The 26,571-nt window shown below is 41.6% G+C and overlaps 1 non-coding gene across 1 annotated transcript; it reads right to left on the bottom strand.

The window, feature by feature from the left end:
• Positions 1 to 25,354: 25,354 nt before the first annotated feature.
• LOC139036825 (U6 spliceosomal RNA) lies at positions 25,355 to 25,459 on the bottom strand. The gene has a single exon (XR_011489692.1). It is a non-coding gene; the product is annotated as a U6 spliceosomal RNA (small nuclear RNA).
• Positions 25,460 to 26,571: the final 1,112 nt, after the last annotated feature.

Here is a 26,571-nt window from a genome sequence, read left to right as displayed (position 1 = left end):
AAAACCTCTTCTAGAAAATAGAAGAGAAGGGAGCATTTCCCATCTCATTCTTGGAAGCTAGTTGTTAGTTATTACTCTGGAACCAAAACCAAATGAAGAGTACCAATAATAATAATAATAATAATAATTTTTAAAGCAAAAAGCAAGAAAAGAAAACTGTAGACCAACATTCCTTATGGATGTAGATGCAAAAATTCTTTTGAAATGTTAGCAAACATAATTCAGCAATATATAATAACATTGTATACCAGGAACAAGTGGAATTTGTTTTAGGGATGAAAAAATGATATAATATTTGAAAGTTAAACTGTAATTCACCATATTAACAGGCTAACTTAGAAAAATAACATGAAGATATCAATGGATGTGGAAAAAGCTTTCGACAGAATTCAACACTTTTTCTGATGAAAACTCTCAAAAGAAAAGGAATAGAGGATAACTTCTTCAAGCTGATAAAGAATATCTACAAAAAACCTACATCTGAAATCATGGTGATATATTGAATACTTTCCCCCAACACTGGGAACAGGACAACGATGTCCACTATCCAATGCTATTCAGTGTAGTACTGGAAGTTCTTCTAGTGCAATAGATTTAAAAAGGAAAATGCATACAGATTGGAAAGGAAGAAATCAAAGTATCCCTATTTGCAGATTATAGGATATTAATCTACATAGAAAAACTACAAACTATGATAGCTAGTGACTCAGCAAGGTCAGAGGATCAACATAAAAAAAATCAAAAACAATTTTTTAATCAGTATATAGAAACTATATATTCTGTATATTTCTGTATACTAGCAATGTACAAATGGACACCAAACTTTAAAATACAGCGTCATTTACATGGAGTTGCAAAGAGTCAGACATGACTTAGCGACTGAACTACAACAAGCCATTTACAAGTGCTAGGTGCAAATACAACAAAGAGGTGATTTACCCCACACTGATACACAGTTTTAATGCAATTCATATTGTACTCTTTCAGCAAAACATTTTGTAGATATACACATTATTCTAAAATTTATATGGAAAGGCAAAGGACCTAGAGTATTTAAGAACAGTTTTGAAAAAGAATGAAGTGGGAGGAATCACTGTCTGAGTTCAAAACTTAATGTAGTTTCAAGAATCGATTCTGTATGGTACTGTGAAAGGGTAGACACATATATCAGTGAAACAGTAGAGAATCTACAGAAGTACATACAGCTGACTGATTTTTGACATGGGTGTAAAAGCAAATCAGTGGAGAAATGTCTTTTCAACAAATGATGCAGGAACAATTGGACATCCATTTGCAAGAAAAAAGCAAAAACTTCACCTAAATTGCCAACATCCGCTGGATCATTGAAAAAGCAAGAGAGTTCCAGAAAAACATCTATTTCTGCTTTATTGACTATGCCAAAGCCTTTGACTCTGTGGATCACAACAAACTGTGGAAAATTCTGAAAGAGATGGGAATACCAGACCACCTGACCTGCCTCTTGAGAAACCTATATGCAGGTCAGGAAGCAACAGTTAGAACTGGACATGGAACAGCAGACTGGCTCCAAATAGGAAAAGAAGTACGTCAAGGCTGTGTATTGTCACCCTGCTTATTTAACTTACATGCAGAATACATCATGAGAAAGGCTGGGCTGGAGGAAGCACAAGCTGGAATCAAGATTGCCGGGAGAAATATCAATAACCTCAGATATGCAGATGACACCACCCTTATGCAGAAAGTGAAGAACTAAAGAGCCTTTTAATGAAAGTGAAAGTGAAGAGTGAAAAAGTTGGCTGAAAACTCAACATTCAGAAAACTAAGATCACAGAATCCGGTCCCATCACTTGGCAGCAAATAGATGGGGAAACAGTGGCTGATTTTATTTTTTGGGGGGAGGGGGGCTCCAAAATCACTGCGGATGGTGATTGTAGCCATGAAATTAAGAGACACTTACTCCTTGAAAGGAAAGTTATGACCAACCTAGACAGCATATTAAAAAGCAGAGACATTACTTTGCCAACAAAGGTCCATCTAGTCAAAGCTATGGTTTTTCCAGTGGTCATGTATGGATGTGAGAGTTGGACTATAAAGAAAGCTGAGTGTCAAAGAATTGATGCTTTCCAACTGTGGTATTGGAGAAGACTCTTGAGAGTCCCTTGGACTGCAAGGAGATCCAACCAGTCCATCCTAAAGGAGATCAGTCCTGGGTGTTCATTGGAAGGACTGATGTTGAAGCTGAAACTCCAACACTTTGGCCACCTGATGCACAGAGCTGACTCATTTGAAAAGCCCCTGATTCTGGGAAAGATTGAAGGCAGGAGGAGAAGGGGACGACAGAAGATGAGATGGTTGGATGGCATCACTGGCTCAATGGGCATGAGTTTGGGTAAACTCTGGGAGTTGGTGATGGACGGGGAGGCCTGGTGTGCTGCGGTTCATGGGGTCGCAAAGAGTGGGACAGTACCGAGTGACTGAACTGAACTGAAATTTCATATCTTATGCAAAAGGTAACTCAAGATGGATCATGGGTTGAAATGCAAAATTCTAGATCTTTTGAAAGATAACATTGGAAAAAATCTTCGATCTTAGGGGCTTAAAAAAAATTAGTTCCTAGAAAATCTTTAGGTCTTTTTAATTGCTAAGCAGGATTTTATCAAAATGAAAAACTATTGCTCTGCAAAGACCCTGTTAAGAGTATCAAAAGAGAGATTACAGACTGGGAGAAGATATTTGCAAACTATATATCTGGCAAAGGGCTCTCAAAACTCAACAGTAAATAAAATTCAATTAGAAAACAGTCAAAAGACATGAAGAGACATTTACACTGAAGAGTATATATAGGCATTAAATAAATACTTGAAAAGATATTCAATGTCACTAGCCATTAAGGAAATGCAAAGTAACATGATATATCACTACACTCTCATTATAAATCAGAACAGCTACAATACAAATCTATTAGACTAACTACAATCTATTAGAATAGCCACAATGCAAAATTGTGCAATACCAAGTGCTGGTGGGGGCATGGAGAAAGTAGATTTCTCATACTGGTGGGAAAATTAATACAAAGTTAGTTTTGCATTAAATGGTACATCTACTTTAGAAAATAGTTAGGCAGTGTTTTTAAAATGAAATATATACTTAACATATGACCCAGGTATGCACTCCTGAGGTTTTAACCTAGAGAAATGTAAACTTTTGTCCACACAGAAACCTATACATAATTGTTTCCAACAGCTTTATTTGTAATAGCCCCAAACTGGAAACAATCAAAATGCTCCTCAATAGGTGAATTGTTGGACAATCTGTGATACATTTATACCATGGAAAACTATTAAGTAATAAAAAGGAACCAACTATTGGCCCAAACAACAGTTTGGATGGATCATGGGGGCATTATGCTGAGTGAAAAAACCAGTATCAAGAGATCACATACTGTATGATTTCATCTGGGCTTCCCCGGTGGCTCAGATGATAAAGAATCTGCCTGCAATGTGGGAGACCTAGATTCTATTCCTGGGTTAGGTAGATCCCCTGGAGAAGGAAATAGCAACCCACTCCAGTATTCTTGCCTAGGAAATCCTATGGACAGAGGAGTCTGGTAGGCCCCAGTCCATGGAGTTGCAAAAAGTTGGACATTACTGAGCAAACACATGGTACATTCTTGAAGTAATAAAATTAGAAGGGTGGAAAGCAGATCAGAGGTTGTCAGGTAGTAGGGATAATGGGGGGCTTCGCAGGTGGCTCAGTGGTAAAGAATCAACCTGCCAAATGCAGGAGATGTGGGTTCAATCCCTGGGTTGGGAAGATTCCCTGAAGGAGGAAATGGTAACCCATTCCAGTATTTTTGCCTGGGAAATCCCATGAACAGAGGAGCCTGGCTAGAGTCAATGGAGTCACAAGAGTCAGACATAACTTTGTGACTAAACAACAACAAAAGGAATAATGGGAGATCTTCACAGTGATGTAGTGGTTCTTTATCTTAAAAAAATTTTTTTTGGATGTAACTTTTTAATTTATTTTTTGCTCACTGGGTCTTATTTGCGGCACTTGGCATCTTCAGTCTTCACTGCTGCATGTGCGATCTTAGGTGGCAGCATGTAAACTCTTAGTTGCAGCATGTGGGATCTGGTTCCCTGACCAGGGATTGTACCTGGGCCCCCTGCTTTGGGAACGCAGAGTCTTAGCCACTGGACCACTAGGGAAGTCCCCTGGTTCTTTATCTTTACTTCAGTGGTGGTTACGTGAATCTAAATATGTGATGCACTGAACTATATGCACACATTGTACCAATGTCAATTACCTGATTTTGATACTTAAACAATAATTACTTAAGACATAATCATTGGGGGAAACTAGGTGAAAGGTATGAGGGAATTCTCTATTTTCTTTGCAAAGTCCTCGGAAATTTTAATTATTTCAAAATAAAAAGTTTAAAATGTACATATATAGAATTTAAAATGTCCATGCCACTCTACATTTTACAACTTCATTTTTAATGGTTACATAGGGACTCTGACACTACTGATCATTATTTAAAACATTCTGAGTGCACTGCTATCTTTTAAATGGCTTGGTAGTAGCAGTAGCCAACAATCTATCCTGGGAAAAGTGGGTTATGAGTGAGGCTCTGAGAAGTCTAAGTCCTACATTCTGATAGAGGAGTTCCCCATGGCTTCAGTAACTGTTCTTGGGGGCTCTGAATGGCTCAGACCATCTTTTTTCCTGCCTTTTTCCAAAAATTTTGAATATACTTATTCAAAGATAAAAATTGGGGACTGCCTCCTTCTATCTGGTAATGCATTCTTTTTCAGTCTCTGCTGATGTCAGTTACCAAAACACCAGTAATTCTAGAGGTATGGAGGAAAACATCTGTCTTTGTCTCTCTCTTGTCTCTTAGTGCTTTACCTTCTCTTATTCATTGAATTAATGTCCAACGTCATGGCTGCTCACCGTCACTGAGTCAAACCTGCTTCTCTGAACCGAGGTGGTCTCTGTTGTCTTTGATGCTAGAGAGAGTGGCCACTCAGCACTGTCCAGAGCAGCTGTCTCTGTCTCCACTGGCTCCTCCTGAACTAGCTGGAGGCCATTGTCTGTCTTTCTGGAAGCCAATTCCAGGAAAAGAAGGTTCTGTGCAGCTGAGCAAGTACCATTGTCTTTTGTAGGGCAGAAAAGAGCTGGTTGCATTTCTCCAGTGTTCCACACACATCTTTCCAGCTCTGTGCCATATCAGCTCCCGTGCCATGCTGAGGACTAATGTTGGATGTGGGCCAGGCCCTGCTCAGTCAGTACATACTTTGGGTCACCTGTGGTAAGGACTGAGAGTAGCAGTCTGGTCAGATATCGGAGGTGCCCAATGCCACGAAAATTGTTTCTGTTTGTTTGACAGATTTAAGGCAACCCAGGTTCACAACACAAAAAACAACTTGATCAAAAAGAAGTAAGCATGCATTAATTCCCTAGCATCAAATAAGCAGGCTTAAAATACAGAATTTTCTATAGATGATTACATCACAATGAATTCAGAAGCTTGTTTACCTAGATTTTCTTTTTTCTTCTGAGTTTTTTTTTTTTTTAAACGATGTTCACATGTGACAGAAAATTCAAACATATAAATTTTGTATTAGACAGCAGTTTGGAATTGTAATACCAGGTATTTTTCTCTGCTTCATAAGTGATATTCCCTGACAACTGTTCTGCCACATGGCCTTAGGCAAGGGGGCAAGTCAGGGACACTGGAGAAGAAGCAGCAGGGGACATCCCATCCCGACAAGAAAGAAAAGTTAGGGGAAGCACTTCCAAGCCAGCCACATGTGGGAAAAAAGAGAGAGGAGGAGTGAGCAGGTGAGATTCCAGAGTTCTTGGAATCCCATTTCCTTCCCTTGAGGCAAAGTTGGGAGGGTTGCTGAACAAGCCCCCTGATAAGCAGGGAGGACTGGGGAACATCAGTGGCTCCATCACTGCACATGCACTGGATTGAGGCAGGGGCAGCAGGGAACTTGGTGAAAGCAGGGGCTTCATTAGACGACCTGGGCTACGCTGACTGCTGAGGATGTAGCGAGCTCCTGGCTGCCGCACAAGCCTGCCCTGGTTTTGCTTTATGTTTATTAAGTGTTTTATTCTTCACAGCCAACCAGTGAGGCAGGTACCATTATTACTCCAATTGTCCAGAGGAGAGACTGCTGGTCAATCAGGAGAGAAGTAATGAAGTTCTCAACACCAGCATTAGCAGGAGTGATGGGGGTAGAAGGGAGCTTCAGATCTGGAAGACAGTGAGCAGAGGAAGCTGAAGGCCTTGACTGCATGGTGTGACAGAAAGGGAGGTGTCCATCATGACTCCTAGGTTTCTGTCTTGAGTAACTGGGTGAATAATCCTGCCATGTGCTGACATGAGGGCATATACTGATTTTCCCTTTGGGACTGTCTGGTCTGAAGTGTCTGAGCAACACCCAACAGGAAAAGTCCCATGAGCGTCTGGATATATTGGTCTGGGCCTGAGCAAGATGTCAGGTGGAGAATTCAGAGTCATCATCACATAGATCTGCCTGCTTACACACACACACAAGCCAGGAAAGTTCTTTAACTCATTGTTACACAGTCAGACATTTCAGTAGCAGTTAATTAGTGTCATAGGCCTATTTTTAAAATGCGATAGTGCCTACTGTGGAATTCTGTGGAATTCTGGAGCCAAAGGGAAGATGTAAGAGGTGTTACACAAAAAAAGCGTTCTCTAGGTAAAAGGTTAGGGACATGTTAGGTCAGAAATTCTGACCAAGAGCATATTGGAAGCTCTGGAGAATTAGTAATAAAGGAATATGTCTAACTTAAAAAAAATTTCTTGTCTACACACTCATTCTGGGAAATGCTCTAGTAATCAATCAATCAATCACTGATTGGTCCAATCAGTGACTTACATCTCAGTGTGGATTCACTTCTGATTCGTGTTGAGGGAGTGGATGCTCTGATTGGCTAGGAGTACAGGCAGATAATTTTGGAATACAGGATGAATGGGTCTTATTCTGCCCTCTATGCAGCATTTAAATACAGGATACAGGATTTAGAGGAGGGTTGAGATGATGCCAAAGAGAAGAGAAACAAATAACACTTTGCCTAGCTTTGGCCCCATACCAGGGAAGGACAAGTTTCTTGACTTCCTCTCCTCTCTTCCCTCCGTGACAGGAAACCCAGACTGAGTATGGCCCACAGTCCAGAAGCATGCCTGTATGTTGGGTTAGCCTGGGATCCTGAACACAAAGTTCCCTCCCCTTCCATCTGTAAACCCACCCACTTCTGTGCAGATTTCTCTGTACTATGTGGCGTGATCTTCCAGGCCAGCTCTGTCTCTGCTCCAGGGCACTGGGTAGCTAGCAGAAGAGCAGGCTAGAACTTTCTGGCCATCACCCTACCTACAGCACTTAAGACATTGCTTTGTACTTCTGATTTATGTGCCCTTTGTTTTAGTCTGTTCAGGCTGCCATGACAAAACACCACAAACAGAGGTGGCATAAATAATAGAAATTGATTTTGCACAGTTCTGGAGGCTGGAGATTCAAGATCAGAGTGCCAGCATGGTCAGTTCCTGGTGAAGACTCTCTTCCTGGCTTGCAGATGGCCACCTTCTCTCTGGGTCCTTAGCCTTTTCTGGATGTGTGCTCTTGGAGACAGAATGAGCTGCTTTTCTTATAAGGGCACCAATCCCATGGTGGGCATCTCACCCTCATGACCTCATCCAAACTTAATTACTTCCCAAAGGTCCCATCTCCAAATACAATCACAGTGAGGACTAGGGCTTCAACATGTGGTTTGGGGCGCCACAATTCAGTACCTAACACCTTTCTCTTCACCAGGACAGAATTTAACCCTAACACTTGATTCAGAGCCTAGCACTCATTAGGCCCCAAGTGATACATGGACAAAAAAATAAAAAGGACTGAAGTATAACACCTCATGTCTGTTCCCTGTCAGAGGGGTCAGGTCAGGGCCCACATGCTCCTGAATGCCTGGAGTGGGCCCCAGAGAACTTGGCAAGGCTGAGTGATGGAGTGAGGGCTCTCAGGCTTTTCAGAAAACTACGTGTTAGTGTTGAATGAATGGTATATTATGAGATACAATCTCATTTTGTTTCTTATCTTCAAAATGATGGAAAACAACAACATTCTGTAAAGGAATTATCCTTCAATTAAAAAATAAGTGAATTTTTATTTTATTTTATTTTTATTTTTATTTTTTAATTTTTTTCCATTTATTTTTATTAGTTGGAGGCTAATTACTTTACATCATTGCAGTGGTTTTTGTCATACATTGAAATGAATTAGCCATGGATTTACATGTATTCCCCATCCCGGTCCCCCCTCCCACCTCCCTCTCCACCCGATCCCTCTGGGTCTTCCCAATGCACCAAGTCCGAGCACTTGTCTCATGCACCCAACCTGGGCTGGTGATCTGTTTCACCCTAGATAATATACATGTTTCGATGCTGTTCTCTTGAAACATCCCACCCTCGCCTCCTCCCAGAGTCCATAAGTCTGTTCTATACATCTGAGTCTCTTTTTCTGTTTTGCATATAGGGTTATCGTTACCATCTTTCTAAATTCCATATATATGTGTTAGTATACTGTAATGGTCTTTATCTTTCTGGCTTACTTCGCTCTGTATAATGGGCTCCAGTTTCATCCATCTCATTAGAACTGATTCAAATGAATTCTTTTTAATGGCTGAGTAATATTCCATGGTGTATATGTACCACAGCTTCCTCATCCATTCGTCTGCTGATGGGCATCTGGGTTGCTTCCATGTCCTGGCTATTATAAACAGTGCTGCGATGAACATTGGGGTGCACGTGTCTCTTTCAGATCTGGTTTCCTTAGTGTGTATGCCCACAAGTGGGATTGCTGGGTCATATGGCAGTTCTTTTTAAGAAATCTCCACACTGTTCTCCATAGTGGCTGTACTAGTTTGCATTCCCACCAACAGTGTAAGAAGGTTCCCTTTTCTCCACACCCTCTCCAGCATTTATTGCTTGTAGACTTTTGGATAGCAGCCATCCTGACTGGCGTATAATGGTACCTCATTGTGGTTTTGATTTGCAATAAATGAATTTTTAAAATGTCTTTTTAATCTGAAGCTTCATTACTTTAAGGAAATTTAGAATATAGATAAACAAAAATGTACGAAATAAAAGTAAAGGCCATAATAATCGCCGAGAGGCAACACTGATCTGGTTAGGCTATTTCAGGCCTTTCTCTGAACAGAAGCATGTATATTATGCTCACATAGTATGTATTGCTTATAATCTGCCTATTTCCACTGAATTTCACATTTCAGGAATAACTGTACTGCTCCAGTAGACTTTTCAGCATCATTTAAAAGGGCCACTTGGTACTTGGTCTTTGTTGCTCAAGGAGAGCTGGGATGTTGCCTCAGTGTATAAAGGTTGCGGCTCTCCCTCCATTCCCCTGCCAGCACTGGCTCTGTTTCTCACTTGGTGAGAAACTAGGCAAGCTCTGGGGAGGCAACCTGGGGAATCAGGCAACTGACAGAGCGCATCTCTTCATCTATGGATACTTTGTCCGAACTGCCTGCTGGCCTGTGTCTAACCTGTAGCCAGTTCGAAACCTTGTGGGTGAGGGAAACACTTCTGTTTGGATTCTCCTTAAACAAGAAGGAGAGGTGGGATAGTGAGGACAAACGTAAAGGTCCAGACACTTTCTGCTTATACTCAGAGGACTGTCTTCAGCTCCTGCTTCTGCCAAGAATACATTGTTTAGGCACTCATTCATTTGTTCCACAAACCTTTACTGAGTTCCTAGTATGGTGGAGGTGACACAAACTAAACACATCTCATCTATCTTTTAAGGGTCCTTGACCATCATCACAGTGTAAAGTTGAGATGCCTCAGGGGTAGTGAGAGCCCTTACCTTCATGAGATGGGATGCTTCACCAACTGCCTTTTTTTTTTTTTTTTCCTAACAGTTATTTATTTGGCTGCATCAGGTCTTAGTTTTGGCTCGTGGGCTTAGTTGCCCTACAGTTTAGGGTATCTTATTTCCCTGACCAGGGATCAAACCCATGTCCCCTGCACTGGAAGAAGGATTCTTAACCACTGGACATTCAGGGAAAGCCCCCAGCTGCCCTTTTGAACAAGATGACCTTCAAAGCTAACATTGAAATTTTTTTTTTCTAACATTGAAATTTAATGAGTGCTGTAAACACCCACTGGTGCTGTTCTGACCTCATAAACTAGTCAACTTCTTCCATAGTGTTATGACAAACTCTGGGCTTCTTTCCACAGCTGGGTGAGCAGTGAGAGGGAGTGAGGAGAGAATTTATCAGTCTGGGGCCAGTGACTTCCTAGACGGTCTGGTGGCATCACCCAGCCCTGTGGTGAGTCACCACTGGAATATCCGAGTCCTGGCTGCTGCCCTGTCATGGGCCACAGCCCTACAGCCTCTGCCTAACTCTACATCCTACTCATCTTCTCAAGCTGAGCCTGTCATCCTTCCTTTGGTGGGCACGTCATGTCTCCCTTGGTTATCCTGAACTGAGATCATGAGGGCTGGTGCCATTTGGAGATGTGGATATTTTGATATGCAAATGAGAATGGATGTAATCTGAGTCCTGAGCAATCTCAGAACAAAAGGGTTTCACAACCACTTCATCTTGCTAAATAAACAAAGCACTGAACAACAACAACAACAAACAGCTATTCAACAGAACTTCCAGCTGGTGTATGGACAGCAGGTAATTTCACTCCACCCTTGAGTCTCACTCTGCCCCACTTTACCTCCCCTCCTCTTCCCCAGCTTCCTTGATGCCCCATATCCCTAAACCACACCCAGCAGTGAGCCCTGGGCCCCTGCTCCCACCTGGAGCTCCAGTCTATCACTGCTTCTGCAGCTCCACTCACTGCTAACTGTCCCACTTTATCTCTGACCTCAGAGATGGAGGAAGAATCAGAAGTGGATAATAGCAAGTGGGAATTTGTTCTTTGGATGTTAGATGTCAAATGCCCATTCCAGAAGTTGCCTCAGCCAAGCCATCCATTCTGGCCAAGGGAAGCAGTGATTGGAGAGGAAGGAGGTAGGCAGTGCTTGAATTAAAACTGGATTCTTTCAAAGGCCAACCTGGCCCTCCAGAATGTTCTTCTTTCTCCTGCTTTTCCTCTGTATCTGCCTATGTGGCTGTGAAGCAGTCATGTTAAGAGGAAAAACAAAACAAAAAGCAAAGCATGAGATCTGGGCATGCAAAGAGCTTCAGGGGCCTTATAAAGAAAAGGTTATATAAACCCACAGAGTAAACTTTCCAAGGTATCTTGCCAAGTGAAAAGCAGATTCTCATGATCACAACTGTTAGCTAAAGGAAAGGCCCAGATATGCCCTAAGGAACAGGCAGTATCAAGAAAGCCTGTGGATTGCCACTGGACCAGCAGAAGATAGATTTCAGCAGGTGTAGGGCAGGGCTTGAAGGACAGGAGCACTGGATACCTTATTATGCCTAAAAAAGGGAAGGTATTCGAGAAGTAAAAGAGCGCACAAGCCAACCTGAAGGGATTTTCACTCACCTAAGATTGAACAGTTTAGCACCAAAACAGATAATAGACTGAAACACATTATAATGATACAAGTAAAAAATGAAAGAACAAAAGCCCTGCATTTGTTACCACTAGAAGTTACCAGGGTAAAATTCAGTTCTTGACAACTGGTAAATAAATGGACAGAATCAAACTTTATCCTTGATAAGATCAACTACATAGCAGGAAAGGTGGTGTGTGCACAGCTGTGTCTGACTTTTTACTGCCTCATGGACTATACAGTTCACCAGTTTCCTCTGTCCATGGAATTTTCCAGGCAAGATTACTGGAGTGGTTGCCATTTCCTATTCTAGGGGATCTTCCTGACCCAGGGATGGAGCCTACATTTCCTGCATCATCTGCCTTGCCAGGTGGGTTCCTTATCACTGTACCACCAGGGAAGTCCCATAGCAGGAAAACCAAGTAGTTAATAAAGAACAATTTCCCTTTATAGAAGAATTCCAGCTAATAGAAGCAAAAGAAATGATAGAGAAATTGCCATCTTGCAAGCATTAATGATGGAAAGGAAATGGCAATCCACTACAGTCCATAGGGTCACAAAATCAGACACGACTTAGTGACTCAACTTCAGTTCAGTTCAGTCGCTTAGTCGTGTCCGACTATTTGCGACCCCATGAACCACAGCACGCCAGGCCTCCCTGTCCATTACCAACTCCCGGAGTTCACCCAAACCCACATCCATCAAGTCGGTGATGTCATCCAGCCATCTCATCCTCCGTCGTCCCCGTCTCCTCCTGCCCCCAACCCCTCCCAGCATCAGGGTCTTTTCCAATGAGTCAACTCTTTGCATGAAGTGGCCAAAGTGTTGGAGTTTCAGCTTCAGCATCAGTCCTTCCAGTGAACACCCAGGACTGATCTCCTTTAGGATGGACTGGTTGGATCTCCTTGCAGTCCAAGGGACTCTCAAGAGTCTTCTCCAACACCACAGTTCAAAAGCATCAATTCTTCGGCGCTCAGCTTTCTTGACAGTCCAACTCTCACATCCATACATCACCACTGGAAAAACCACAGCCTTGACAATATGGACCTCTGTTGGCAAAGCAATGTCTCTGCTTTTTAATATGCTATCTAGGTCGGTCATAACTTTCCCTCCAAGGAGTAAGCGTCTTTTAATTTCTTGGCTGCAATCACCATCCGCAGTGATTTTGGAGCCCCCCAAAATAAAGTCAGTCATTGTTTCCACTGTTTCCCCATCAATTTCCCATGAAGTGATGGGACTGGATGCCATGATCTTAGTTTTCTGAATGTTGAGCTTTAAGCCAACTTTTTCACTCTCCTCTTTCACTTTCATCAAGAGGCTTTTTAGTTCCTTTTCACTTTTCTGCCATAAGGGTGGTGTCATCTGCATATCTGAGGTGATTGATATTTCTCCCAGCAATCTTGATTCCAGCTTGTGCTTCCTCCAGCCCAGCGTTTCTCATGACATACTCTGCATATAAGTTAAATAAGCAGGGTGACAATATACAGTCTTGACATACTCCTTTCCTGATTTGGAACCAGTCTGTTGTTCCATGTCCAGTTCTAACTGTTGCTTCCTGACCTGCATATAGGTTTCTCAAGAGGCAGGTCAGATGATCTGGTATTCCCATCTCTTTCAGAATTTTCCAGTTTATTGTGATCCACAGAGTCAAAGGCTTTGGCATAGTCAATAAAGCAGAAATAGATGTTTTTCTGGAACTCTCTTGCTTTTTTGATGATCCAGCAGATGTTGGCAATTTGATCTCTGGCTCCTCTGCCTTTTCTAAAACCAGCTTGAACATCTGCAAGTTCATGGTTCACATATTGCTGAAGCCTGGCTTGGAGAATTTTGAGCATTACTTTACTAGCATGTGAGATGAGTGCAATTGTGTGGTAGTTTGAGCGTTCTTTGGGATTGCCTTTCTTTGGGATTGGAATAAAAACTGACCTTTTCCAGTCCTGTGGCCACTGCTGAGTTTTTCAAATTTGCTGGCATATTGAGTGCATCACTTTCACAGCATCATCTTTCAGGATTTGAAGTAGCTCAATTGGAATTCCATCACCTCTACTAACTTTTTTCATAGTGATGCTTTCTAAGGCCTACTTGACTTCACATTCTAGGATGTCTGGCTCTAGATGAGTGCTCACACCATCATGATTATCTGGGTCGTGAAAATTTTTTTTGTACTGTTCTTCTGTGTATTCTTGCCACCTCTTCTTAATATCTTCTGCTTCTGTTAGGTCCATACCATTTCTGTCCTTTATTGTGCCCATCTTTGCATGAAATATTCCCTCGGTATCTCCAATTTTCTTGAAGAGATCTCTAGTCTTTCCCATTCTTCCTCTATTTCTCTGCATTGATCACTGAGGAAGGCTTTCTTATCTCTCCTTGCTATTTTTTGGAACTCTGGGTATATCTTTCCTTTTCTCCTTTGCTTTTCACTTCTCTTCTTTTCACAGCTATTTGTAAGTCCTCCTCAGACAGCCATTTTGCTTTTTTGCATTTCTTTTTCTTGGGGATGGTCTTGATTCCTGTCTCCTATACAATGTCACAAACCTCCATCTATAGGTCATCAGGCACTCTGTCTATCACATCTAGTCCCTTAAATCTATTTCTCACTTCCACTGAGTAATCCTAAGGGATTTGATTTAGGTCATACTGAATGGTCTAGTGGTTTTCCCTACTTTCTTCAATTTAAGTCTGAATTTGCCAATAAGGAGTTCATGATGTGAGCCACAGTCAGCTCCTGGTCTTGTTTTTGCTGACTGTATAGAGCTTCTCCATCTTTGGCTGCAAAGAATATAATCAATCTGATTTCGGTGTTGACCATCTGGTGATGTCCATGTGTAGAGTCTTCTTTTGTGTTGTTGGAAGAGGGTGTTTGCTATGACCACTGTGTTCTCTTGGCAAAACTCTATTAGCCTTTGCCCTGCTTCATTCCGTACTCTTAGGCCAAATTTGCCTGTTACTCCAGGTGTTTCTTGACTTCCTACTTTTGCATTCCAGTCCCCTATAATGAAAAGGACATCTTTTTGGGTGTTAGTTCTAAAAGGTCTTGTAGGTCTTCATAGAACCGTTCAACTTTGGCTTCTTCAGCGTTACTGGTTGGGGCATAGGCTTGGATTACTGTGATATTGAATGGTTTGCCTTGGAAACAGAGATCATTCTGTCGTTTTTGAGATTGCATCCAAGTACTGCATTTCAGACTCTTTTGTTGACCATCATGGCTACTCCATTTCTTCTAAGGGATTCCTGCCCATAGTAGTAGACACAATGGTCATCTGAGTTAAATTCACCCATTCCAGTCCATTTTAGTTCGCTGATTCCTATAATGTTGACATCCACTCTTGCCATGTCCTGTTTGACCACTTCCAATTTGCCTTGATTCATGGACCTAACATTCCAGGTTCCTATGCAATATTGCTCTTTACAGCATTGGACCTTGCTTCTATCACCAGTCCCATCCACAACTAGGTATTGTTTTTGCTTTGGCTCCATCCCTTCATTCTTTCTGGAGTTGTTTCTCCACTGATCTGCAGTAGTATATTGGGAACCTACCGACCTGGGGAGTTCATCTTTCAGTGTCCTATCTTTTTGCCTTTTCATACTGTTCATGGGGTTCTCAAGGCAAGAATGCTGAAGTGGTTTGCCATTCCCTTCTCCAGTGGACCACATTCTGTCAGACCTCTCACCATGACCCGGCCCCACATGGCAAGGCTTGGTTTCACTGAGTTAGACAAGGCTGGTCCTGTGATCAGACTGGCTAGTTTTCCGTGATTATGGTTTCAGTGTGCCTGCCCTTTGATGCCCTCTGGCAACACCTACCGTCTTACTTAGGCTTCTCTTACCTTGGACGTCGAGTATCTCTTTACTGCTGCTCCAGTGAAGCACAGCCGCTGCTCCTTACGTTGGACGAGGGGTATCTCCTCATGGCCGCCCCTCCTGACCTTGAACGTGGAGCAGCTCCTCTTGGCCCTCCTGCGCCTGTGCAGCCACCGCTCCCTGGACGTGGGATAGCTCCTCTCAGTCGCCGCCCAAACAGTAACAAACAACCGGAGAAGGCAATGGCAGCCCACTCCAGTACTCTTGCCTGGAAAATCCCATGGACGGAGGAGCCTGGTGGGCTGCAGTCCATGGGGTCACGGAGAGTCTGACACGACTGAGCGATGTCACTTTCACTTTTCACTTTCATCCATTGGAGAAGGAAATGGCAACCCACTCCAGTGTTCTTGCCTGGAGAATCCCAGGGACAGAGGAGCCTGGTGGGCTGCCGTCTATGGGGTCGCACAGAGTCGGAGATGACTGGAGTGACTTAGCAGCAGCAGCAATAACAAACAACAGCAACAAGCATTAATGAAGCAATGAACGTATCTTCATGTGATGCTAGAACCACAATGTGAAAGTTGATAGGAAGGTCATTTTATTTGTTTGTTTTTTGGCCGTGCTGGGTCTTTGTTGCTGCGTGCGCTACTCTCTAGTTGCGGTACCTGGACTTCTCATTGCTGTGGCTTCTCTTGTTGCTGAGCACAAGCCCCAGAGCGCCCGAGCTTCCTCAGCTGAGGTTGCCAGGCTCTAGAGCACAGGTTGATTTGTTGTGTTGCACAGGCTTAGTTGCTCCACCGCATGCGAGATCCTCGTGGACTGGGGATGGAATGCACATTGGCAGGTGGATTCTTCACCACTGAGCCATCAGAGAAGCCCTGATAGGAAACTTCATAATGGAGGGATCAGGCCAGTACCCCCTGGACCTGGTAAACAGCTTTAGCATCACCAGAAACAGCCAGGAGCTCTGTATGATATGCCTCTGGTGGATAGTCATAGCAAATGCACAAACCCTCCTATCTATTTTTCATGCCTAAAAAGTTGAATCTGAACGTGAGTAAGGCTCTAGGCCTGACTTCTGGTGTACAGGGGCTACAAGTAACAGGACAGCGCCATGCGACACAGACATCCCTGCAGGAAGCCAAAAGCCAAACTCAGAGCAAGGAACATCCTGGATGCTAATTGGTCCACTCTCCTGAAGAAATCAATGGCATTAAACCACAAACAGCAGTAAGATTGCCACATCCTTCAAGGGACTTAAGAGACATACAACCAAATGCAATGTATGCATTTTTAAAATCCTGATTCCAATGACTGAACTACAAAGGCACCTTTAATAATCAGGGAAATGAATATGGACAGGTATTAGATGATACTAAAGGAGCTATTGTTAGCTTTACTGAATGTTTAATGGCATGTGTTTTTCTTTTTTAAACTATTTTTATCAGTTAGAGAGGCATGCTAGAGTAGTTACAAGAGAAATGACATTGTATTTTGGATTTTATTTATGACAATTCAGTACAAATAGAAGAGGGGATGAATAAAGCAATATACTGGCAAAATGTTGATGAAAGAAAGTGAAAGTGTTAGTTGCTCAGTCATATCTGACTCTTTGTGACCCCATGGATGAGGCTCCTCTGTCCATGGAATTCTCCAGGTAAGAATACTGGAGTGGGTGGCCATTCCCTTCTCCAAGGGATCTTCCCAACTCAGAGATCAAACCTGAGTCTTCCACATTGCAGGTGGATTATTAACCATCTGAGCCTCCAGGGAATTTTATGGGTATGTATGGAATCATTATACTATTCTGCATACTTTCGTATGTGTTTTTAATTGTCTGTAATAAGCTAAAAGAGAAGGCAGAAAAGGGAGTAAGGGCTGTGGTTCTGATTCTGTCAATTTTAAGCTTCAGTTCCTCAGCAAATTGGTAATTGAAATGATAAGCTTGCAGTCTGTCCTCTGTGGTTTTTTTAATTCTCTCTTCAACTTGGAAGCCACTTTTAAAATACCTTCCCAGTTATGTCCATGAGGGGAGACATCTGTACTACAAGTTGTGTGGGAAGGGGGATGGGATGCCAGGTGGTGGTGGGGTGCTTCCAGAAGGAAGTAGAGTGCAAAACCAAATCAGGGTTAAATGGTGACAATTAAGAGTTTTTGTTTTGTTTCAGCTAACCAAGGAGCCACGAAAGGAAAGACAGATTTATCTGATGCAATTTCCTTCTCTTCCCCCTGCCCCACTTTTTTCTCTTCCTTCCTCCCTCTCTCTTTTGCTTCTATATGCTCTTGTTTAATTACTGTGCAGAAAGCTCTATTCTAAGGATCTGGACAGGAGAACTGCTTATTCACCAGTTGGCCTAATGCAAAGAGAATGACTTTTCGTCAGTTGAGGTAATATAGCGAGTTCAGTTCAAAAGACTCTCACCAAGCATTTAATTTTTTGTAAACAAATTTCAGGCATGTAGGGAAACATTTGCAATGAGGCAGGAGCAACTTGTAAGCATGGTGAGCAGCAGTTAGGAGGCTCTCAATGTGTCAGTGGTAATAGGTCCTCTTTGTTATGAAATGTAGAAACACAAGTCTGGCTTCTGGACCCTTGTACCCCCTATCAGCAGGTGTTCAGTGTAATATATGATTGAGTTAAATACTAATAGGGAGATACATCAGGGGAAAAAATAAGCTAACAAATGAATTAAGGGTTATTTATTTCACAGTTATTCAGCAAACTAATGGGAAATAGCTGTAATGATCTAGAACTTTTTGACCTCAAAATTCATATTGTTGTTTTTGTCATTGTTTAATTACTAAGTCATGTCTGACTCTTTGAGGCCCCATTGACTGTAGTCCACCAAGCTCCTCCGTCCATGAGATTTCCCAGCTGGAAATCCAATGGGAGTGGGTTGGCATTTCCTTCACAAGGGGATCTTCCCAACCCAGAGATCAAACCTGCATCTCCTGTACTGGCAGGTGGATTCTTTACTGCTGCGTCACTACAGAGGTCTCAGACTTCATGTTCCATAGCTTTAAATACAATCTAGATGTTGAAGACTCTGAGATTATCTCTAGCTTCAACTTTTCTGTGAACTGCAGACTCCTACAACTGATTGCCTCTTCAGGATCTCTCCTTGGAAGTCTAAGAGAATCTTTGAACCTAGCGTGTCCCGGTGTGAATCCATGCTGTTCATCACCACCACCCCAACTTTGATTTGCAGTCTTCCCTTTTTGATAAAAGGCAACTCCACCCTTCCAGTTGCCAAATCTTCGAGTCACCCCTGACTCCTCCTTTACTTTCATACCTTGAAGAATAGGTTTCCTTCAAAAGAGTTGTTTTCCCTGCCTCCTTTGGCAGAGTGAGTTAGGGTTCCCAACTAGACATGGCTCATCTTCTTACCTCCAGTCATGGCTTCACCACTGGTTCTTGCTTTGAGAAAATCAAGACACCTCTTTATATTTGTCTGTGTTTTCTCCAGGCACCACAAGAGGCCCAGGACTTTCTGGAGGTCCCTCAGTTCCAAGACACCCACAATCATGAGTGTGCTTCTGCCTCTCTGACCCTTTCTGGCCTTTCTACTGTGCCTTTTGGAACATTTGGTCAGTTGTCAGCTAAGTGCCCATTTCTTTTCTAGGAGCTTCTTTCATCATCTTTCCCTAAGCTGGCATTGCCCAATAGAAATGTAAAGTAAGCCATACATGTAATTCTAAGTTTTTTAGTAGTCACATTAAAATAAGTAAAGGAGTTTCCCTGGTTATCCAGTGGCTAAGACTTTGCACTCCCAACTCAGGGGGCCTGGGTTCGATCCCTTGTCAGGGAACTAGATCCTACAGGCCACAGTGAAGATCAAAGATCCTGTATGCTGCAAGTAAAACCTGGTGCAGCCAAATAAACCAAATTAAAAAAAAAAAAACCAAAGTAAGTAGAAAGAGGCAGACAAAACTAATTTTGATAATTTATTTTCTCAAACAAAACAAATCCAACATGCAAAAATGTATATATGTAACCTGTTAATAATATACTTATCACGCAAAAGTATAAAAATATTAATAAACTTAAAATATTTAAAATATTGATATATTTAAACTTAAAATACTGTCTTTGAAATATGCTGTGTATTTTGTACTTAGAGCATATTTCAGTTTGGATTTTCAACAGTTAAAGTGACATGTCGTCCTACCAAAACAATAGATCTGTGATTAACAGAAAAAATTTTTATATAGCTTCAGCTTTTAACCTGATTGGAATTAAATTCAAGTAAAGATTCTGTTCCTCAGCCACACCAGTCACATTTCAAGTGCTCATGGCCACACATGCCTGGCAGCTGGCATGCTAGATCACCTTTCCCCTCTGCTTTCTCAGGTGTGGATATTTTCTGAACTTTTTGTACCTCTGTGGACCTGAAGGTGGGGAGAAGGGGCTGTTTCCTCCCCCACTCACTGTTGCTTTCCTGGAACATGCTCCCTCCTTCTCACCAGGAATTGTTTCTCCTACCATCATTGTGGTGACAGTGATCTACCAAATTCTGGGGGGGTGTGTGTATACTCAGTTGTGTTTGACTCTTTGCAACCACAAGGACCCCGCCAGACTCCTCTGCTCATGGAATTTTCCAGGTAAGAATACTGGAGTAGGTTGTCATTTCCTTTTCCAGGGAAAGTCTGGGTAGATGAGTTTATTCCTTGAAGTTTCACTTCCTGAATCACTGAAACTTTCTCTAATACTGCCTAGTCATATTCCTTGGTAAGATCAATATCTTGGTAGATAATATTAACATTTCCAGCACACTGGCCTCCCAACTCTCCATCACTGATCTTGTCTCCTCAGTGGTGTGTTCCCACAGTCACATCTCAAAGATGTCCTGTCCAGTATTGACACCCTCATAAACCCATGTGGGCTTAGTTGCCCCATGGCACGTGGGATCTTAGTTTCCAGACCAGGGCTTGAACCCTCATTCCCTGCATTGGAAAGCAGATTCTTAACCACTGAACCACTAAGGAAGTCCCTCTGGCCATCTCTTGGATCTATGTGTTTACCTAAATTTCTTCGTGTTTGCAACACATTGTCATAAAAGGATACCATAAAGGATGTCATAAAGGTTCATCATAAACCTTCAGTGTAGAGTTTTCCAGGATGGCAGGGGTATTAACAGGGGACAGTTTAATTACACTGTTCTCTGGATGACTTCCCTGGGGGCTCAGACAGTAAAGTGTCTGCCTACAGTGCGGGAGACCTGGGTTCGATCCCTGGGTCGGGAAGATCCCTTGGAGAAGGAAATGGCAACCCACTCCAGTACTCTTGCCTGGAAAATCCCGTGGATGGAGGAGCCTTGTGGGCTACAGTCCATGGGGTCGCAAAGAGTCGGACTTGACTGACTTGACTATATTTACACTTTTCTGGATGAAGGCAGTTCAAATGTTGTGTGCATGTGCTGCCATCTTGTGGTATTTTGAGGAACATGTCTCTGATGTAGTCTGGTGCTGTTTGCTCACTTGGTGAGGTCCTGACTATTCATTGGAAGAACTGATGCTGAAGCTGAAGGTCCGATATTTAGCCACCTAATGCGAAGAGCCCCGACTCACTGGAAAAGACCCTAAGGCTAAGGAAGTTCAGTTCAGTTCAGTCACTCAGTCATGTCTGACTCTTTGCGACCCCATGGACTGCAGCACACCAGGCCTCCCTGTCCAACACCAACTCCTGGAGTATGCCTATTGAGTCAGTGATGCTATCCAACCATCTCATCCTCTGTCATCCCCTTCTCCTCCCACCTTCAATCTTTTCCAGCATCAGGGTCTTTTCCAATGAGTCAGTTTTTCACATCAGGTGGCCAAAGTAGTGGAGTTTCAGCTTCAACATCTGTCCTTTCAATGAGTATTCAGGGATGATTTGTTTCCTTTAGGATTGACTGGTTGGATCTCTTTGCAGTCCAAGGGACTCTCAAGAGTCTTCTCCAACACCACAGTTCAAAAGCATCCATTCTTTGGCACTCAGCTTTCTTTATAGTCCAAATCTCACATCCATACATGACTACTGGGAAAACCACAGCCTTGACGAGACGGACCTTTATTGGCAAAGTAATGTCTCTGCGTTTTAATATGCTGTCTAGCATAACTTTTCTTCCAAGGATCAAGCGTCTTTTAATTTCACGGCTGCAGTTACCATCTGCAGTGATTTTTGGAGCCCCCCAAAATAAAGTCAGCCACTGTTTCTGCTGTTTCCCCATCTATTTGCCATGAAGTGATGGGACCAGATGCCATGATCTTAATTTTATGAATGTTGAGTTTTAAGCCAGTTTTTTCACTCTCCTCTTTCACTTTCTTCAACAACAACTTTCATCTTTAGCTCTTCTTTGCATGCTGCCATAAGGGTGGTGTCATCTGTATATCTGAGTTTATTGATACCTCTCCCGGCAGTCTTGATTCCAGCTTGTGCTTCTTCCAGCCCAGTGTTTCTCATGACGTAGTATATAAGTTCAATAAGCAGGGTGACAATATACAGCCTTGATGTACTCCTTTTCCTATTTGAAACCAGTCTGTTGTTCCATGTCCAGTTCTAACTGCTGCTTCCTGACCTGTATACAGATTTCTCAAGAGGCAGGTCAGGTGGTCTGATATTCCTATCTCTTTAAGAATTTTCCAGAATTTGTTGTGGTCTACACAGTCAAAGGCTTTGGTGTAGTCAATAAAGCAGACGTAGATGTTTTTCTGGAACTCTGTTGCTTTTCTGATGATCCAGCGGATGTTGGCAATTTGATCTCTGGTTCCTCTGCCTTTTCTAAATCTGGCTTGAACAGTTGGAAGTTCAAGGTTCACATACTGTTGAAGCCTGGCTTGGAGAATTTTGAGCATTATGTTACTAGCATGTGAGATAAGTGCAATTGCGTGGTAGTTTGAGCATTCGTTGGCATTGCCTTTCTTTGGATTGGAATGAAAACTGACCTTTTCCAGTCCTGTGGCCACTACTGCTGGGGAAGACCGAAGGCAAGAGGAGAAGAGGGCGGCAGAGGATGAGATGGTTAGATAGCATCACTGACTCAATGACATGAATTTAAACAAACTCTGGGAGACAGTGAAGGACAGGGAAGCCTGACATGCTGCTGTCCAAGGGGTTTCAAAGAGTTTTACATAGCTTAGTGACTTAACAACAACCTTTATGAGGATTGCAAATGGCATATTACATACACATACATCTTACACAAACACCCATAAATCCACACACAAAACTTGTGTTCCACAAAGTGGGTCACTTTGCCCATGAAGTCATTCACCGCCGCCGCCACCAAGTCACTTCAGTTGTGTCCGACTCTGTGCGACCCCATAGACGGCAGCCCACCAGGCTCTTGCTGTCCCTGGGATTCTCCAGGCAAGAATACTGGAGTGGGTTGCCATTTCCTTCTCCGAAATTATTCACAGGTTGTTCTAAATGTAGGAGAACGGATGACAAGGCTCATCCCTGCCGAAGAAGGAAAAACACATGCTGCTCGGTAAGCCTAGGAGGTTGCCCTACTGAATCTGTATTTCCTAAGTGTTTTGGACTGAAGCAGATCTGGAAACCTTCAAGCCTTACAGATGCAGTTCAATATTTACCAATTATAGACTGAATTATTCTGTTCTGCTAGTGTGTCATCATTTTTCTTTCCGAGCCTCTCAGCATACATCCTGACTCTGCCCTAATCATACATTCATTCTCTGGAAAGTCACAAATAGTCTGAGTCTAAACTGAAGCATCTGTCCTCACATTTCTGTGAACATTCACCCACTGAAGGGCACCTAAATTGCGCCTGCTGCTCCTGCTGCTAAGTCACTTCAGTGGTGTCCGACCCTGTGCGACCCCATAGACGGAAGCCCACCAGGCTCCCCCGTCCCTGGGATTCTCCAGGCAAGAACACTGGAGTGGGTTGCCATTTCCTTCTCCAATGTGTGAAAGTGAAAGTGAAGTCGCTCAGTCATGTCTGACTCGTAGTGACCTGATGGACTGCAGCCTACCAGGCTCCTCTGTCCTAGGTTGGAGCTATTATGAATAAGGCTACTATCAACATCTGTGCACAGGTTTTTGTGTAAATTTGAGTCTTATTTCTTTTGGGGCCATAGCTTTGTAGTAAACCCTGAAGTCAGCAAGCTTGATACCTCCTGCTTTGTTCTTTTGTCTCACGATTGCTTTGGCTATTCAATCTCTTTTTTGATTCCATAGAAATTTTAAGATTATTTTAGTTTTGTGAAAAGTATCATGGATATTTTGATAGGTATTACATTAAATATGCAGATTTCTTTGGGTAGTATGGTTTATATTCTAACAATATTAATTCTTCCAACCCATGAACACAGGATATCTTTACCTTTTTTTCGGTATAATTTTCAATTTTCTTCATCAATGTTTTACAATTTTTAGAGTATAGGTGTTTCACCTTCCTGGTTAAGTTTATTTCTAGGTATTTTATTCTTTGTGACATGATTTTAAATTGTTTTCTTGCCTTCTCTTTTCAATAGTTCATTACTAGTGTATAGAAAAACATTTCCATATATTAATCCCTTATCCCAAGACTTTACTGAATTCATTTATTAGTTCTAATAGTTTTTTGGCTTACAGACTTTAGGGTTTTCTATATATAGCATGTTACTGCAAATAGTGACAGTTTTACTGTCACTTCTAACCTGGATGCCTGTTATTTCTTTTTGTTGTCTAATTGCTGGCTAGGAGTTTTAACACTGTGTCAAATAGAAGTGGCAAGAATGCGCTTCTTTGTCTTGTTCCCAAGTTTGAAAGAAAAGCTTTCAGCTTCTCACATTGAGTATGATGTTAGCTATGGTTTTGTCATATTAATCTCCCTCTTTGATGGGAGGTTTTTTAAAAATCATGAATGGATGTCAAAGTTTTTGAAATGCTCTTTAAATCTGTTGAGATGATCATGTGATTTAATCTCTCCCTAATTAGTGTGATGGATCACTTTGATTGATTTGCAGATATCAAACTATTCTTGCATCCCTGGAATAAATTTCACTGATTGTGGTGTATAATCCTTTTAATATATTATTGAATTTGGTTTGTTAATATTTTAATGAGAATTCTTGTGTCTGTAGACATCAGAGGTATTGGCCTGTAATTTCCTTTTTTTTCTTTTTGGTGGTATCTTTTTCTGGTTTTGTTATCAGGGTAATGGTGGCATCATAGAATGAATTTGGGAGTGTTCCTTTCTCTTCAGTTTGTTTTTTTTTTTAATACTTTGAGAAGGATAAGCTTTAGTTTTTATTATGTTTGTTAGACTTATCCTGTGAAGGTTTTTGGTCCTCAATTTTTGTTTGCTGGGAATTTTTTTGTTTTATTTTGCTTTGTTTGAAGAAAGAAATGGCAACCCACTCCAGTACTCTTGCCTGGAAAATCCCATGGATGGAGGAGCCTGGTGGGCTCCAGTCCATGGGGTCACAAAGAGTCAGATACAACTGAGTGACTAAAGTTTTTGTTTTTGCTAATTCAGTTTCACTACTAATGATTGATCTGTTCAGATTGTCTATTTCTCCCAATTCAGTTTTGGAAGACCATATGTTTCTGGAAATTTATCCATTTCTTCTAGGTTGTTGAATTTGTTGGCATATAATTGTTTGCAGTATCCTTTTTATTTATTTAATCTGTTCGGCTGCATTGGGTCTTGGTTGTAGCACACGGGTCTTTATTTCATCATGCAGGGTCTTTCCCTGTGGTTTGTGGACTTTCTAGTAGTGGTACATGAGCTTCAGTAGTTGTAGCATGCAGGCTCTCTAGTTGCAGCACATGGGCCCTGGAGCATGTGGACTCAGTAATTGTGGTACATGGACTTAGTTGCTCTGTGGCATGTGGGATCTTTGTTCCTTGACCAGGGGTTGAGCCCATTTCTCTTGCAGTGCAAGGTGGATTCCTAACCATCAGACCATTTATCATTTTTTCATTCCCTGTGATGTTGATTATAATTTCTCCTCTTTCATTTTTCATTTGTTTATTTGGGTCCCCTTCCCTTCTTTTCTCTTGTCTTTCTCTTTTTTAGAGTTTGGAATGCATCCAAATGTGCATATCATTTTGCACAGGGGCCATGCTAATCTTCTCCATATCATTCCAATTTTAGTATATGTACTGCTGAAGCCAGCACTCTCTTCTTTTTTTCTTAATGAGCCTGTCTAAGATTATGTTTATCTTTTCGAAAGACTAGCCCTTTGTTTTGTTGATCTTATCTATTATTTTTGGCCTCTATATTATTTTTTTCTGCTCTGATATTTTATTATTTCCTACCTTTTACTGATCTGGGACATTGTTTTTTCTTCTTTCTCTAATTTCTTTGGATGATAGGTTAGGTTATTTGAGATTTTACATGTTTTTTGAGGTAAGCGTGTATAACAAACTTCCCTTTAGAACTGCTTTTGCTTCTTCCTGCAAACTTTGGAAAGATTTATTTTCATTTTTCTCGAAGTATTTTCTGATTTACTTGTTGATCCTTTTTTTTTTTAAGTAACATGTTGTTTAGTCTCCCCATATTTGTGTTTTCCCCATTTTTCTTTCTGTAATTGATATCCAGTTTCCCTTGTGGTTGGAAAAGCTGCTTAATGTAATCTTTATCCCTTTAAGTTTATTGAGACTTGTTTTGTGACCTAGCACATGATCTATCCTGGAGAATATTCCATGTATATTTTAAAAGAATGTGTATTCTGCTGTTTTGGATGGAATGTTCTATAGATATCAATTAAGTTCAATTGGTCTGATGTGTTAGTTAAGACCACCTTTTCCTTATTGATTTCTGTCTGGATGATCAGTCTGTTGATGTAAGTGGGTGTTAAAGCCCCCAATTATTATTGGGGATTTCAATTATTGTCCACTTCTTCCTTCATGTCTATTACTGTTTGCTTTATATATTTAGGTACTCCTAGATTAGATGCATGTATGTTAATGAATGTTATGTCCTCTTCTTATATTGATCTTTCAATCATTATATAATGCCCTTTTTGTCTTTTGTTGTATTTTAAAGTCTTCTTTGTCTGATATGAGCATTGCTACCTTAGCTTTCTTGTCATTTTTATTTGCATGAAATATCCTTTCTATCTCCCTCACCTGCAGTATGTATGTGTCTTCACCTCTAAAGTGAGTATCTTGTAAGCAGCATATAGATGGATCTTTTCAACTGAGATACAGTTGATACATAATATTATATAAGTTACAAGTATACAACATAGTAATTACAATTTTAAAAGTTATACTCCATTTATAGTT

Source organism: Odocoileus virginianus, chromosome 9, assembly GCF_023699985.2.
Source record: "Odocoileus virginianus isolate 20LAN1187 ecotype Illinois chromosome 9, Ovbor_1.2, whole genome shotgun sequence".
NCBI lineage: Eukaryota > Metazoa > Chordata > Mammalia > Artiodactyla > Cervidae > Odocoileus > Odocoileus virginianus.
Note: the sequence above shows the minus strand (reverse complement) of the source record. Positions and strands in the feature narration are given on the sequence as shown.